This window comes from Triticum dicoccoides, chromosome 7B (genome assembly GCF_002162155.2).
Source record: "Triticum dicoccoides isolate Atlit2015 ecotype Zavitan chromosome 7B, WEW_v2.0, whole genome shotgun sequence".
Classification (NCBI taxonomy): domain Eukaryota; kingdom Viridiplantae; phylum Streptophyta; class Magnoliopsida; order Poales; family Poaceae; genus Triticum; species Triticum dicoccoides.
Genome location: NC_041393.1, coordinates 387,759,570 through 387,775,093, shown reverse-complemented (window position 1 = coordinate 387,775,093; position 15,524 = coordinate 387,759,570).

Here is a 15,524-nt window from a genome sequence, read left to right as displayed (position 1 = left end):
GGAGCTTAGGGTTGTCAGTATTTGCAGGTTGAGAATTGTGTTTTGTGTTGTGTATTTTGAGAGTACTTTCAGATATGTATGTCTTTTGAATTTCAGATTTGCAGTATTGAGCATATGAAGTATTTATGAATTCTAGAGATCTATTTTTAGCACTTAAAAAAATGTAGTTTCATAGGAGTATAAAAGTGCAGACAATGTGATTCTCAGAGAAGAAACTGCAAGTTTCAGTTTCAGATAAGAAACTGCAAGTTCGGTTTCAGATAAGAAACTGCAACTTTCAGAGGCAAAGCATTTATATTAACACGGCCTTTTCAAACAGGGTTAACATCATGTTGGAAGTTTTATTCATGGTCAAAAATGGAACTACCAGCCAGTTAACATCATGCTTCAACATTCATGCATAGCACATCTTCATATGATGCACAGTCAAAATGCCCACACAATGTCGAGTGTGCGAAACATAGAGAAAATGAGGGACAAAGTTTTGGCAAGTGTTGGACGTGGTTTTGGGCTGCCCTGTCTAGGCTTTCATTTTTAACATGCGCAGCCCACGACGTCAGATGGGAGGTCCATAGGCCTGTTTGTATTTTCTTAGGGCCGTCATGTATCGACCGGCCTATGGACCTCCCATCCGAGGTTTTATTTTTGGCAGCCCAATTTATGTATTTTTTTGAAGAAAACGTAGAGGTCTGTTCTATTTTTCTATATAAGAATAGGAATGCCAGGTCCAACTTATGTTTCCCTTCTAACTATATTATATATATTTAAATTATTTTATATGTTATTATATATTATTTTTATTGTCATCATATATTTAACAGATACTTACATATGTAATAAAACAATATCCCACATCTTGTTAACTTATAAAAATAATTTCTTAACAAATAAAATCCTGGATTGTTTTGGCACGAAAATCCTAGTGATTGTGTACAAAAGCTTGGTAAGATTTAAGGACGAATGTAATAATATCACTTATTATTTAAATATATTTATAACAAAATGCTCAGCCCCTTTTTATTTTTTGATAACATTGCTGGCCCAACCCAACATTATAATTAGAATCAGCCCAGCAAAATCGTGTATTTCGAGAAAGTGCAAATGGCCCGTATTTTTTTAGGAAATAAAATAAATGGGCCGCATGGACGCTACATTATTTGTTCACCCAGCCCAGCTAATGGCTGTAATTCAAAAAAAAGATCAAATTGGCTGTAAATTCTACCGCGCAAAAAAAAGACTGTAAATTCTGAAAAAATGGGTTGAATACGTGCCACATTTTTGGAGGCTGAAATGTGGGCCAATAGGTTGAAGCCAACGCAAGTCGTTGTCAATTTAGTCAATAAATGATTCTGACATGTTAGCTATTGGATTTACATCCAACGACCGGCATCCATCTTCAATCTCTCGTCTTCTTCCTCCAGCGCTGCCGGGGCCACCTCCCGCCTCCTGCTGCTAGCAGCTCTGCTTAGCACGCTTCGCTATGAAGCGCTACTCCACCATTGGCCAGGTCATCCCTCCACCCCTTCACACCTCTTGTTCTTCTCCACCGACTGCCGAACCACACCGCACTAGAACCAGTTAACCCTCGTACACCTCTCCGTCTGCGACTCTACTCCCGCGTCTTCCCATCTCCGGCTCGTTGCTATCCGGGGTCTCGCCGTCGTCCACCACCTTGGATGTGCTCGGTGCGGCATGGTGAACGTGGTCAACGAACGACACCATCAAAAGTAGACTGTCTGTGGAAAGGCTGACAGCTGGGTCCACGGCCGCACACAAGGGAATGCCTCCTTATTACGCGCAAAATAATGATTCCTCCACCTGACATCTGGGACCCACCGGAAGGGCCTCTGTATTTCGTGAAAAAAACATGCCCCCCGCTGACATGTCGGACCCACCAGCTATCTTCGCATGCAAGGAAGTGCCTCCTTATTACGCACAAAAAAATGAATACTCCCCCTGCCAGTTGGAACCCACTATAGTGGGAGGCTGACTTGTGGGCCTACCAAGTTGACGGGGACGGAGGGCTTTGTCAACTTAGTCAATATGAACGATTCTAGCTCCTGTTACCGTACGATGTTCATCCATCGGCCGTAGTGCTTCTTCAACCTCTGGTCTTCTTGCTCCAGCCGCCCAAACTAGCGCCGGTCGTGCCGTGTGCTCCTGCCTCCCATGGCCGGCTGTGATGCCGCGGAGGCCTCACCGCCCCCTACTACTCCCATCGCTGGCCAGGCCATCCCTCTACTCACCCGCACCCCCTGTTATTCTGCAGCGACAACAGCCTCACACCGCAGCCGAACCAGTGAACCCTCGTACTCCTCTTCGCGTGGGCATCCACTGATGCGTCTTCCCCGACTCTGAGTCGTCCCCTTCCTAGTCCTCGCCGTCGTCCACCGTCGTGGTGCTCTCGGCGTGGCATGGTCAACGTGGTCAAGGAACGACTTCTATCGGGCGTGGACTGTACGTGGAGAGGCTGACAGCTGGGTCCATGGCCGCAGCGAGGAATTGCCTCCTTATTACGCGCAAAATAATGATTCCTCCACCTGACAGCGGGGACCCACCGGATAGGCCACCATATTTCGTGAAAAAAAAACGTTTCTCCCTGACTGCTGGGACCCACCAGCTACATCTTCGCATGCAATGAAGTGCGTCCGGGCAAACAAAAATGATTCGCCCCCTGACTGCTGGGACCCACCAGCTACATCTTCGCAAGCAAGGAAGTGCATCCAGGCAAAAAAACGATTCGCCCCCTGCCTGCTGGGACCCACCAGCTACATCTTCGCACGCAAGGAAGTGCGTCCGGGCAAAAAAACGATTCGCCCCCTGACGGCTGGGACCCACCAGCTACATCTTCGCACGCAAGGAAGTGCCTGACAGTTGGGACCCACCTGGTCGAAGCGTACTTAGCATTGTCATTCTGGTCGCAAACGTGTACGTACATATATACTAGTCGATGTAGAGGCGCGCACGTGTCGTAGTAGAGGCGCGTACATGTCGTAGTAGAGGCGCGCACGTAGCATGTGCACGTACGTACATCGGCCATGGTGCAAGAAAGAAAATACGGCCACGTACGTACATACGGGCGAGGTCTCGAACACCTACTCGCGCATACGTACGGCCAGGGCTCGTGTACATGGCTGGGTCGGAACGGAGAAACAGCGTCGTCGTCGTGTTCATGGGGAGGCAATGGAATGCGTCGTGTTCATGGGGAGGCAACGGAATGCGTCGTGTTCATGGGGAGGCAACGGAATGCCTCGTGTTCATCGGGAGGCAACGGAACGCGTGGGAGCCAACCGACTGGGTCGGAACGGAATGCATGGTCATGTTCATCGGGAGGGCTTGGATGGAACAGGCGATGGAAACGAGGCCTGGCATATCGCAGAATGGCGGAAACGGACCTCCTACTTTCGGAACGGGGTCCTGTTGATTGGGAGGGGTGTGGCGTACCGCAAAACGGAGGAAACGGACCTCCTACGGTCGAAACGGGGGTCCCGTTGATCGGGAGGGGTGTGGCGTACCCCAAAACGGACGAAATGGACCTCCTACGGTCGAAACGGGGGTCCTGTTCATCGGGAGGGGTGTGGCATACCGCAAAACAGACGAAACGGACTTGTGTTAGAGCGCTACGGTCGAAACGGGGGTCCTGTTCATCAGGAGGGGTGTGGCATACCACAAAACGGGACTCCACGGGATACTATTCATCTCCATCGTCGACCTCCTCTAGCCTCCACGGGCAACCGTCGACCTCCTCCAGCCTCCAAGGGCTCCTGTTCATCCAGCCTCCACCGCGCGCTACTCCACCGGCTACTGTTCAACCACCCCTCCACGGGCACCCCTCCACCGTCTACTGTTCATCCAGCCCTCCACACCATGGGGTCCTGTTCAACCACCCTTCCACGGGCACCCCTCCACCGTCTACTGTTCATCCAGCCTTCCACACCACGGAGTCCTATTCATCTAGAGGCAACGCCACCACTCACTGTTCATCCAACCCCCCCCCCCACAACGCTCACTGTTCATCCAATCGATCGGCTTCAGTTAGCAGCAGTAGCGAAGGAATCGCTCGATCAGGTTCAGTTAACAGCCATCGATCGATCGCTCGGGTTCAGTAACGCATAGCCTGCAGTGCAATCGCTCGGGTTCAGTTAGAGCCCAACGCCTCGCTCGGGTTCAGTTAGAGCCAACGCCTCACACACACGTGCATATGTGTACGAGAGAAACACGCATCGCTCGGCCCCCGACCTCCCACTGTAACCGGGAACTCCCCGAAATTTTCCTCCCCCTCGCTTCTACCACAGTTTTTTCCGTCATGGACGGCCCAAAGAATGTCATGCAGTTGCGTCACCAGCCCGCCCAGGACGAAAAGCCCATTTTCTGTCATGATTTTTTGTCATAGAAGTAGGAGCCCACCACATCTAGAATGATACCGGGTTTTGTCACAATTATCGTCATAGAAGTGTCATATGTATGATAGAAAAAAAATTCGTTCGGCCCAAAATGTCACGGATGTGTCTTTTTTTTGTAGTGTACCCTCTGGAACACTTCCGGTATCTGAATACTATCGTCCTATACATCAGTCTTTACCTCTCGACCATTTTGAGACTCCTCGTCATGTCCGTGATCTCATCCTGGACTCCGAATAACATTCGGTCACCAAATCACATAACTCATATAATACAAAATCGTCATCGAACGTTAAGCGTGCGGACCCTACGGGTTCGAGAACTATGTATACATGACTGAGACACCTCTCCGATCAATAACCAATAGCGGAACATGGATGCTCATATTGGCTCCCACATATTCTATGAATATCTTTACCGGTCGAACCGTTATGACAACATACGTTATTCCCTTTGTCATCGGTATGTTACTTGCCCGAGATTTGATCGTCGATATCTTCATACCTAGTTCAATCTCGTTACTGGCAAGTATCTTTACTCATTTCATAATGCATCACCTGTAACTAACTCATTAGTCACTTTACTTGCAAGGCTTCTTATGATGTGCATTACAGAGAGGGCCCAGAGATACCTCTCCGATACTCGGAGTGACAAATCCTCATCTCGATCGATGCCAGTCCAACAAACACCTTCGGAGATACCTGTAGAGCAACTTTATAATCATCCAGTTATGTTGTGACGTTTGATAGCACACAAGGCATTCCTCTGGTATCTGGGAGTTGCATAATCTCATAGTCGGAGGAATATGTATTTGACATGAAGAAATCAATAGCAATAAAACTGAACGATCATAATGCTAAGCTAACAAATGGGTCTTGTCCATCACATCATTCTACTAATGATGTGATCCCATTCATCAAATGACAACACATGTCTATGGTTAGGAAACTTAACCATCTTTGATTAACGAGCTAGTATAGTAGAGGCTTACCAGGGACACAATATTTTGTCTATGTATTCACACATGTATCAAGTTCCTGGTTAATACAATTCTAGCATGAATAATAAACATTTATCATGAAATAAGGAAATATAAAATAGCAACTTTATTATTGCCTCTAGGGCATATTTCCTTCAGGCTCCCACTTGCACTAGAGTCAGTAATCTAGATTATGTTGTAATGATTCTAACACCCATGGAGTCTTGGTGCTGATCATGTTTTGCTCGTGGAAGAGGCTTAGTCAACGGGTCTTCTACATTCAGATTCGTATGTATTTTGCAAATCTCTATGTCTCCTTCCTTGACTAGATCACAGATGGAGTTGAAGCGTCTTCTTATGTGTTTGGTCTTTTTGTGAAATCTGGATTCCTTTGCTAAGGCAATTGCTCCATTATTGTCACAAAAGATTTTCATTGGACCGTATGCACTAGGTATTACGCCTAGATCGAATATGAACTCCTTCATCCAGACTCCTTCATTTGTTGCTTCTGAAGTAGCTATGTATTCCGCTTCACACGTAGATCCTGCCATGACGCTCTGCTTGGAACTGCACCAATTGATAGCTCCACCATTCAATATAAATATGTATCAGGTTTGTGACTTAGAGTCATCCAAATCAGTGTCAAAGCTAGCATCAAAGTAACCATTTACGACGAGCTCTTTTTCACCTCCATAAACGAGAAACATATCCTTAGTCCTTTTCAGGTACTTCAGGATGTTCTTGACCGCTTTCCAGTGATCCACTCCTAGATTACTTTGGTACCTTCCTACTAAACTTATAGCAAGGCAACATCAGGTCTGGTACACAACATAGCATACATGATAGAACCTATGGCTGAGGCATACGAAATGACTTTCATTTTCTCTCTATCTTCTGCAGTGGTCAGGCGTTGAGTCTGGCTCAATTTCACACCTTGTAATACAGGCAAGAACCCTTTCTTTGACTGTTCCATTTTGAACTTCTTCAAAACTTTGTCAAGGTATGTGCTTTCTGAAATTCCTATTAAGCGTCTTGATCTATCTCTATAGATCTTGATGCCCAATATATAAGCAGCTTCACTGAGGTCTTTCATTGAAAAACTTCTATTCAAGTATCCTTTTATGCTATCCAGAAATTCTATATCATTTCCAATCAACAATATGTCATTCACATATAATATTAGAAATGTTACAGAGCTCCCACTCACTTTCTTGTAAATACAGGCTTCTCCGAAAGTCTGTATAAAACCATATGCTTTGATCACCTCATCAAAGCATATATTCCAACTCCGAGATGCTTGCACCAGTCCATAAATGGATTGCTGGAGCTTGCACACTTTGTTAGCACCTTTAGGATCGACAAAATCTTCTGGTTGCATCATATACAACTCTTCTTTAAGAAATCCATTAAGGAATGCAGTTTTGACGTCCATTTGCCAAATTTCATAATCATAAAATGCGGCAATTGCTAACATGATTCGGACAGACTTAAGCATCGGGTGAGAATGTCTCATCGTAGTCAACTCCTTGAACTTGTTGAAAACCATTTGTGACAAGTCGAGCTTTATAGACAGTAACATTACCATTACCATCAGCGTCAGTCTTCTTCTTGAAGATCCATTTATTTTCTATGGGTCGCCGATCATGGGGATCCACCAAAGTCCACACTTTGTTCTCATACATGGATCCTATCTTAGATTTCATGGCCTCAAGCCATTTATCGGAATCTGGGCTCATCATAGCTTCTTCATAGTTCATAAGTTCATCATGGTCAAGTAACATGACTTCCAAAACAAGATTACTGTACCACTCTTGTGTGGATCGTGCTCTGGTTGACCTACGAGGTTCAGTAGTAACTTGATATGAAATTTCATGATCATTATCATTATCTTCCTCTCTAGTTGGTGTAGGCATCATGGGAACGGATTTCTCAGATGAGCTACTTTACAAATTGAGAAAAGGTACAATTACCTCATCAAGTTCTACTTTCCTCCCACTCACTTCTTTCGAGAGAAACTCCTTCTCTAGAAAGGTTCCATCTTGGCAACAAAGATCTTGCCCTCGGATCTGTGGTAGAAGGTGTACCCAATTGTTTCCTTAGGGTATCCTATGAAGACGCACTTCTCCAATTTGGGTTCGAACTTATCAGGCTGAAGCCTTTTGACATAAGCATCGCATCCCCAAACTTTAAGAAACGACAGCTTAGGTTTATTGCCAAACCACAGTTCATACGTGTCGTCTCAATGGATTTTGATGGTGCCTTATTTAACGTGAATGCAGCTGTCTCTAATGCATAACCCCAAAACAATATTGGTAAATCGGTAAGAGACATCATAGATCGCTCCATATCTAATAAAGTATGGTTACGACGTTTGGACACACCATTACGCTGTGGTGTTCCAGGTGGCGTGAGTTGTGAAACTATTCCACATTGTTGTAAATGAAGGCCAAACTCGTAACTCAAATATTCACCTCCGCGATCAGATAGTAGAAACTTTATTTTCTTGTTACGATGATTCTCCACTTCACTCTAAAATTGTTTGAAATTTTCAAATGTTTCAGACTTGTGTTTCATTAAGTAGATATACCCATATCTGCTCAAATCATCTGTGAAGGTTAGAAAATAACGATACCCACTGCGAGCCTCAACACTCATTGGACCGCATACATCGGTATGTATTATTTCCAATAAGTCATTGGCTCACTCAATTGTTCTGGAGAATGAAGTTTTAGTCATCTTGCCCATGAGGCATGGTTCGCAAGTATCAAATGATTCATAATCAAGTGATTCCAAAAGTCCATTTGCATGGAGTTTCTTCATGCGCTTTATACCAATATGACCTAAATGGCAATGCCACATATCATTATCAACTTTGCATCTTTTGGCATCAATATTATGAACATGTGTATCACCACAATCGAGATTCAACAGAAATAGACCACTCTTCAAGGGTGCATGACCATAAAAGATATTACTCATATGAATAGAACAACCATTATTCTTTGATTTAAATGAATAACCATCTCGCACTAAATAAGATCTTGATATAATGTCCATGCTCAATGCTGACACCAAATAAAAATTATTCAAGTCTAAAACTAATCCCGAAGGTAGATGTAGAGGTAGCGTGCCGACGGCGATCACATCGACCTTGGAACCATTCCCGACGCGCATCGTCACCTCATCCTTAGCCAATCTTTGTTTAATATGTAGTCCCTGTTTCGAGTTACAAATATGAGCAACCGAACTAGTATCAAATACCCAGAGCACTACTACGAGCATTAGTAAGGTACACATCAATAACTTGTATATCAAATATACCTTTGTTCACTTTACCATCCTTCTTATCCATTAAATACTTGGGGCTGATCCGCTTCCAGTGACCAGTCCCTTTGCAGTAGAAGCACTCAGTTTCAAGCTTGGGTCCAACTTTGTGCTTCTTACCGGGAGTGTCAACTTGCTTGCCATTATTCTTGAAGTTCCCCTTCTTTCCCTTGCCCTTTTTCTTGAAACTAGTGGTCTTGTTAACCATCAACACTTGATGCTCCTTCTTGATTTCTACCTCCGTAGCTTTGAGCATTATGAAGAGATCGGGAATAGTCTTTTCCATCCCTTGCATATTATAGTTCATCACGACCTTTGTAGCTTGGTGGCAGTGATTGGAGAACTCTGTCAATGACACAATCATCTGGAAGACACAATCATCTGGAAGATTAACTCCCAGTTGACTCAAGTGATTATGATATCCAGACATTTTGAGTATGTGTTCACTGACAGAACTGTTCTCCTCCATCTTGCAGCTATAGAACTTGTTGGAGACTTCATATCTCTCAACTCAGGCATTTGCTTGAAATATTGACTTCAACTCCTAGAACATCTCATATGGTCCATGACATTCAAACTGTCTTTCAAGTCCCGATTCTAAGTCGTAAAGCATGGCACACTGAACTATTGAGTAGTCATCAGATCGAGTTTGCCAGACGTTCATAACATCTGCATCTTCTCCTACACCAGGCCTTTCACCTAGCGGTGCATCAAGGACATAATTATTCTATGCAGCAATGAGGATAATCCTCAAGTTACGGACCTAATTCGTGTATTTGCTACCATCATCTTTCAACTTAGCTTTCTCTAGGAACACATTAAAATTCAACGGAACGGTAGCACGGGCCATTGATCTACAACATAGATATGCAAAAACTATCAGGACTAAGTTCATGATAAATTAAGTTCAATTAATCATATTACTTAAGAACTCCCACTTAGATATACATCCCTCAAGTCATCTAAATGATACGTGATCCAAATCAACTAAACCATGTCCAATCATCACGTGAGATGGAGTAGTCATCGATGGTGAACATCTCTATGTTGATCATATCTACTATATGATTCATGTTCGACCTTTCGGTCTCCAGTGTTCCGAGGCCATGTCTGTACATGCTAGGCTCGTCAAGTTTAACCTGAGTATTCCGCATGTGCAAAACTATCTTGCACCCATTGTATGTTAATGTAGAGCCTATCACACCCGATCATCACATGGTGTATCAGCACGAAGAACTGTCCCAACAGTGCATACTCGGGGAGAACACTTATACCTTGAAATTTAGTTAAGGGATCATCTTATAATGCTACCGCCGTACTAAGCAAAATGAGATGCATAAAGATAAACATCATGTGCAATAAAAATAGGTGACATGATATGGCCATCATCATCTTGTGCTTTTGATCTCCATCTCCAAAGCATCGTCACGATCTCCATTGTCACCAGCTTGACACCTTGATCTCCATCGTAGCATCGTGGTCATCTAGCCAACTATTGCTTCTACAACTATCTCTAACGCATAGTGATAAAGTAAAGCAATTACATGGAGTTTGAATTTCATACAATAAAACGACAACCATAAGGCTCTTGCCAGTTGCCAATAACTTTTACAAAACATGATCATCTCATACAATAAGGTATATCACGTCATGTCTTGACCATATCACATCACAAGCATGCCCTACAAAAACAAGTTAGACGTCCTCTACTTTGTTGTTGCAAGTTTTATGTGTCTACTATGGGCTTCTAGCAAGAACCGTTCTTACCTACAGCACAAAAACCACAATGGTGATTTATCAAGTTTGTTGTTTTAACCTTCAACAAGGACCGGCCACAGTCAAATTCGGTTCAACTAAAGTAGGAGAAACAGACACCCGCCAGCCACCTTTATGCAAAACTAGTTGCATGTCTGTCAGTGGAACCGGTCTCATGAACGTGGTCATGTAAGGTTGGTCCGGGCCGCTTCATTCAACAATACCACCGAATCAAAATAAGACATTGGTGGTAAGTTGTATGACGATCACCGCCCACAACTCTTTGTGTTCTACTCGTGCATATCATCTACGCATTGACCTGGCTCGGATGCCACTGTTGGGAAACGTAGCATACAATTTCAAAAAAATTCCTACGCTCACGCAAGATCTATCTAGGAGATGCATAGCAACGAGAGGGGGAGAGTGTGTCTATGTACCCTCGTAGACCGAAAGCGGAAGCGTTTAACAACGCTGATGTAGTCAAACTTCTTCTTGTTCCGACCGATCAAGCACCGAACGTACAACACCTCTGAGTTCTGCACACGTTCAGCTCGATGACGTCCCTCGAAGTCTTGATCCAGCAGAGTGTTGAGGAAGTAGATGAGTTCCGTCAGCACGACGGTGTGGTGACGGTGATGGTGAAGTGATCCGCGCAGGGCTTCGCCTAAGCGCTATGAGAATATGACCGGAGGCTTAAACTATGGAGGGGGGCACCGCACACAGCTAACAAATAGTTGATGTGTGTTTTAGGCGCCCCTCCCCACGTATATATAGGTGGGAGGGGGAGGGGAACAACCTAGGGGTGCTCCAAGTAGGAGGAATCCTACTTGGGGGCCTAGTCCAAATCGCCCCCCTTACCATATTTTCCGGAGGGGGGAGGAAGGAGGAGAGAGGAGGAAAGTGAAAGGATCGAGAAGAGGTGTCTAGAGGGGGGTGAATAGACTCTAAGCAAGAAAAGTTGCTTTTTTTAATTTCTTTAAGTTGAAGTGGAGTTTTGCACAAGTTTTAACATTCACAATACATATCAAGCAAGCATGACAAGAGTTTATGAGCAACGGAAAGTAAAGCATGCAAATTGCAAGAATGTAAAGGGATGGGATTGGAGTGTGCAAACGTAATTTGGAGACACTGAGATTTTTTAGCCGTGGTTCCGATAGGTGGTGCTATCGTACATCCACGTTGATGGAGACTTCAACCCACGAAGGGTAACGGTTGCGCGAGTCAATGGAGGGCTCCACCCATGAAGGGTCCACGAAGAAGCAACCTTGTCTATCCCACCATGGCCATCGCCCACGAAGGACTTGCCTCACTAGGGTAGATCTTCACGAAGTAGGCGATCTCCTTGCCCTTACAAACTCCTTGGTTCAACTCCACAATCTTGACAGAGGCTCCCAAGTGACACCTAGCCAATCTAGGATACACCACTCTCCAAGAAGTAACAAATGATGTGTTGATGATGAACTCCTTGCTCTTGTGCTTCAAATGATAGTCTCCCCAGCACTTAACTCTCTCTCACAGGATTTGGATTTGGTGGAAAGAAGATTTGAGTGGAAAGCAACTTGGGAAAGGCTAGAGATCAAGATTTATGTGGTAGGAATGGAATATCTTGACCTCAACACAAGTGTAGGTGGTTCTCTCTCAGAAAATGTATGTTGGAAGTGTAGACATGTTCTGATGGCTCTCTCCACGAATGAAGAGTGGGTGGAGGGGTATATATAGCCTCCACAAAATCTAACTGTTACACACAACTTACCAAATTCGGTGGGACCGAATCGTGAAACTCGGTCAGACCGATTTAGTAAATAATGTGACCGTTAGGAATTTCGGTGGGACCGACATGATCAACTCGGTAGGACCGATGTGCTAGGGTTAGGGTAAAGCCTCAACTCGGTTTGACCAATTACACAAACTCGGTGGGACCGATTTGGGTAATAAGTGAAACAGAGAGTTGGCCAGGCAGACTGGTGGGACCGATTGCATAACTCGGTAAGACCAATTGCATAACTCGGTAAGACCAAAATCATTGCAATAGGCAACAAAGAGTTTCCAAGCCCATCTTGGTGAGACCGAGATCCCATCGGTGAGACCGACTTGATTAGGGTTTCTGGCAGTGGCTATGTCAAGAGAACTCGGTGGCGCCGGATAGAAAGAACCGGTGAGGCCGAGTTTGACTTTTGGTTTGGGACATATGTGGATGTGAGAAAGTGGTTGAGGGCTTTGGAGCATATCACTAAGCACTTTGAGCAAGCAAGCCATTAAGAAACACCTCATCCCCTCTTAATAGTATTGGCTTTCCTATGGACTCAATGTGATCTTGGATCACTAAAAGTAAAATGTAGAGTCTTGTGCTTTGAGCTTGAGCCAATCCTTTGTCCTTAGCATCTTGAAGGGGTTCCACATCCTCTAGTCCACGACACTCCATTGTTGAACTTATCTGAAACATACTAGGTAAAAGTATTAGTCCAACAAGAGATATGTTGATATTAATTACCAAAATCACCCAGGGAGCACTTGTGCTTTCAGAAAGGAAGGGGGAGACCGAATCCCTCCCCTTCCTTCTCTCTTCCCCTCTTTCCTTCCTCCTCTGGTTTGGCCCATATGGGGGCGCAGCAGCCCCTACTGGTTGCTGAGTTTCCCCTCTTGGCCCATATCTTTGTCGGGGGCCCAGAACCCCTTCTGATGACCCGATATGTATCCAGTACCCTCCGGAACACTTCCGGTGTCCGAATACTATCGTCCTATATATCAATCTTTACCTCTCGACCATTTCGAGACTCCTCGCCATGTCCGTGATCTCATGCGGGACTCCGAACAACATTCGGTCACCAAATCACATAACTCATATAATAAAAAATCATCATCGAACGTTGAGCGCGCGGACCCTACGGGTTTGAGAACTATGTATACATGACCGAGACACCTCTCCGGTCAATAACCAATAGCGAAACCTGGATGCTCATATTCGCTCCCACATATTCTACGAAGATCTTTATCGGTCGAACCGTTATGGCAACATATGTTATTCCCTTTGTCATCGGTATGTTACTTGTCCGAGATTCGATCGTCGGTATCTTCATACCTAGTTCAATCTCATTACCGGCAGGTCTCTTTACTCGTTCTGTTATGCATCATCCTGTAACTAACTCATTAGTCACTTTGCTTGCAAGGCTTCTTATGATGTGCATTACCAAGAGAGCCCAAAGATACCTCTCCGATACTCGGAGTGACAAATCCTAATCTTGATCTATGCTAATCCAACAAACACTTTCGGAGATACCTGTAGAGCATCTTTATAATCACCCAGTTATGTTGTGACGTTTGATAGCACACAAGGCATTCCTCCGGTATCTGGGAGTTGCATATTCTCATAGTCGGAGGAATATGTATGTGACATGAAGAAAGCAATAACAATAAAACTGAACGATCATAATGCTAAGCTAACGAATGGGTCTTGTCCATCATATCATTCTACTAATGATGTGATTCCGTTCATCAAATGACAACACATGTCTATGGTTAGGAAACTTAACCATCTTTAATTAACGAGCTAGTCTAGTAGAGGCTTACTAGGGACACATTATTTTGTCTATGTATTCACACATGTATCAAGTTTCTGGTTAATACAATTCTAGCATGAATAATAAACATTTATCATGAAATAAGGAAGTATAAAATAATAACTTTATTATTGCCTCTAGAGCATATTTTCTTCACTCACCTTGCTAGCATTGATATCACACAACTTGTTGGCGACGAAGGTGGACAGGAAAGGAAGCCATTTCATTGTACTCCCCTTCATTGACCACCTCATATGTGCCTTCCGAGCCTTAATGGACACCTTATTAGCTACCACAGGCATTGCCACCACTAAAGAACACACGTGAGGCCCACAAACACCTTTGCATCCCGAGTGAACGTTGGCTAGGAGTCCTCAACACGGGAGGGAAAAGGTATGTTGAGTGTCCGACAAAACAAGGTCCTGACTCGGTCATAGCCTACATTGGTAGCATCAGGTCTAGTTGAACAAGAACTATGCATCTATCATGCTAGCATGGACTAATCATGGAGCTGAACAAGCTACCACATCTACCATACTAGCATGGACATGTCATGAAGCTCAACACACTACCAAATCTACCATACTAGCATGGAGTGATCATGAAACTCCACACTACCAAACCTACCATACTAGAATGGAAAACCCCCATCACTTGAGCCTTCCTCTTCTTCAGTTTACATTTCCCAGGCTGTGTGGTGTCCAATGTTAGCACCTCTATACCGACAGAGGGCTTTTGATGAGATCCATTTTAAATACATTTTGACAAAATTTTAAAACTTCATTAAGTTTCAACTACTGAAATTTGGTATGAGTGACACACAGAATTGTAAATTTCAAAAACTGCGATTGACAAAATCATAAGTTCCATAAACTAAAACTTATACCTTGTTGTGCACTCGTGTGGGATCCAACGACTTCACAAATTGTGAGGCAATCGGGTGGCCGACACGACTCGACACTTAGGCAGGTGCGTGCCCCCACGGGTTTCGGTATGTTTAGGCATATATTAAAACCTTTTTTTCCCTACCATGCAGGAATTGAACACATACGTTTCAAAATTCTTATGTCCCCATCTCAATGTTGATAAATGAACCCAAAAATACATCATCAGTACTATAGCTGGCCAAACGGGCCGGCCCGGCCCGGCACGGCACGGCCCATCCCAATCGTGCCTGGCACAGCCCGGCCCGCCAAGGCACGATTATTATACGGGCCGTGCCGTGCCGGCCCGCGTGCTGCGGCCTGCAGCCCAGGCACGGCCCAGTTAGTAAACGGGCCGGCACGTTGGCCCGTTTAGCACGGTGGGCTGCATAATTTTAGCCTGTTATTTGACGCACTGAGCGTTTTTTAGCCTATTTTTACATGTTGGGCCATATATATATGTATAAAAAAATAAAAAAATGTAATCGGGCCGTGCCGTGCCCAGCCTCCAGGCCCAGGCACGGCCCAGGGCGTGCCGCGTGCCTGGCCCGGCCTGTTTAGCCTGTGCCGTGCCTGGCCCAAGGCG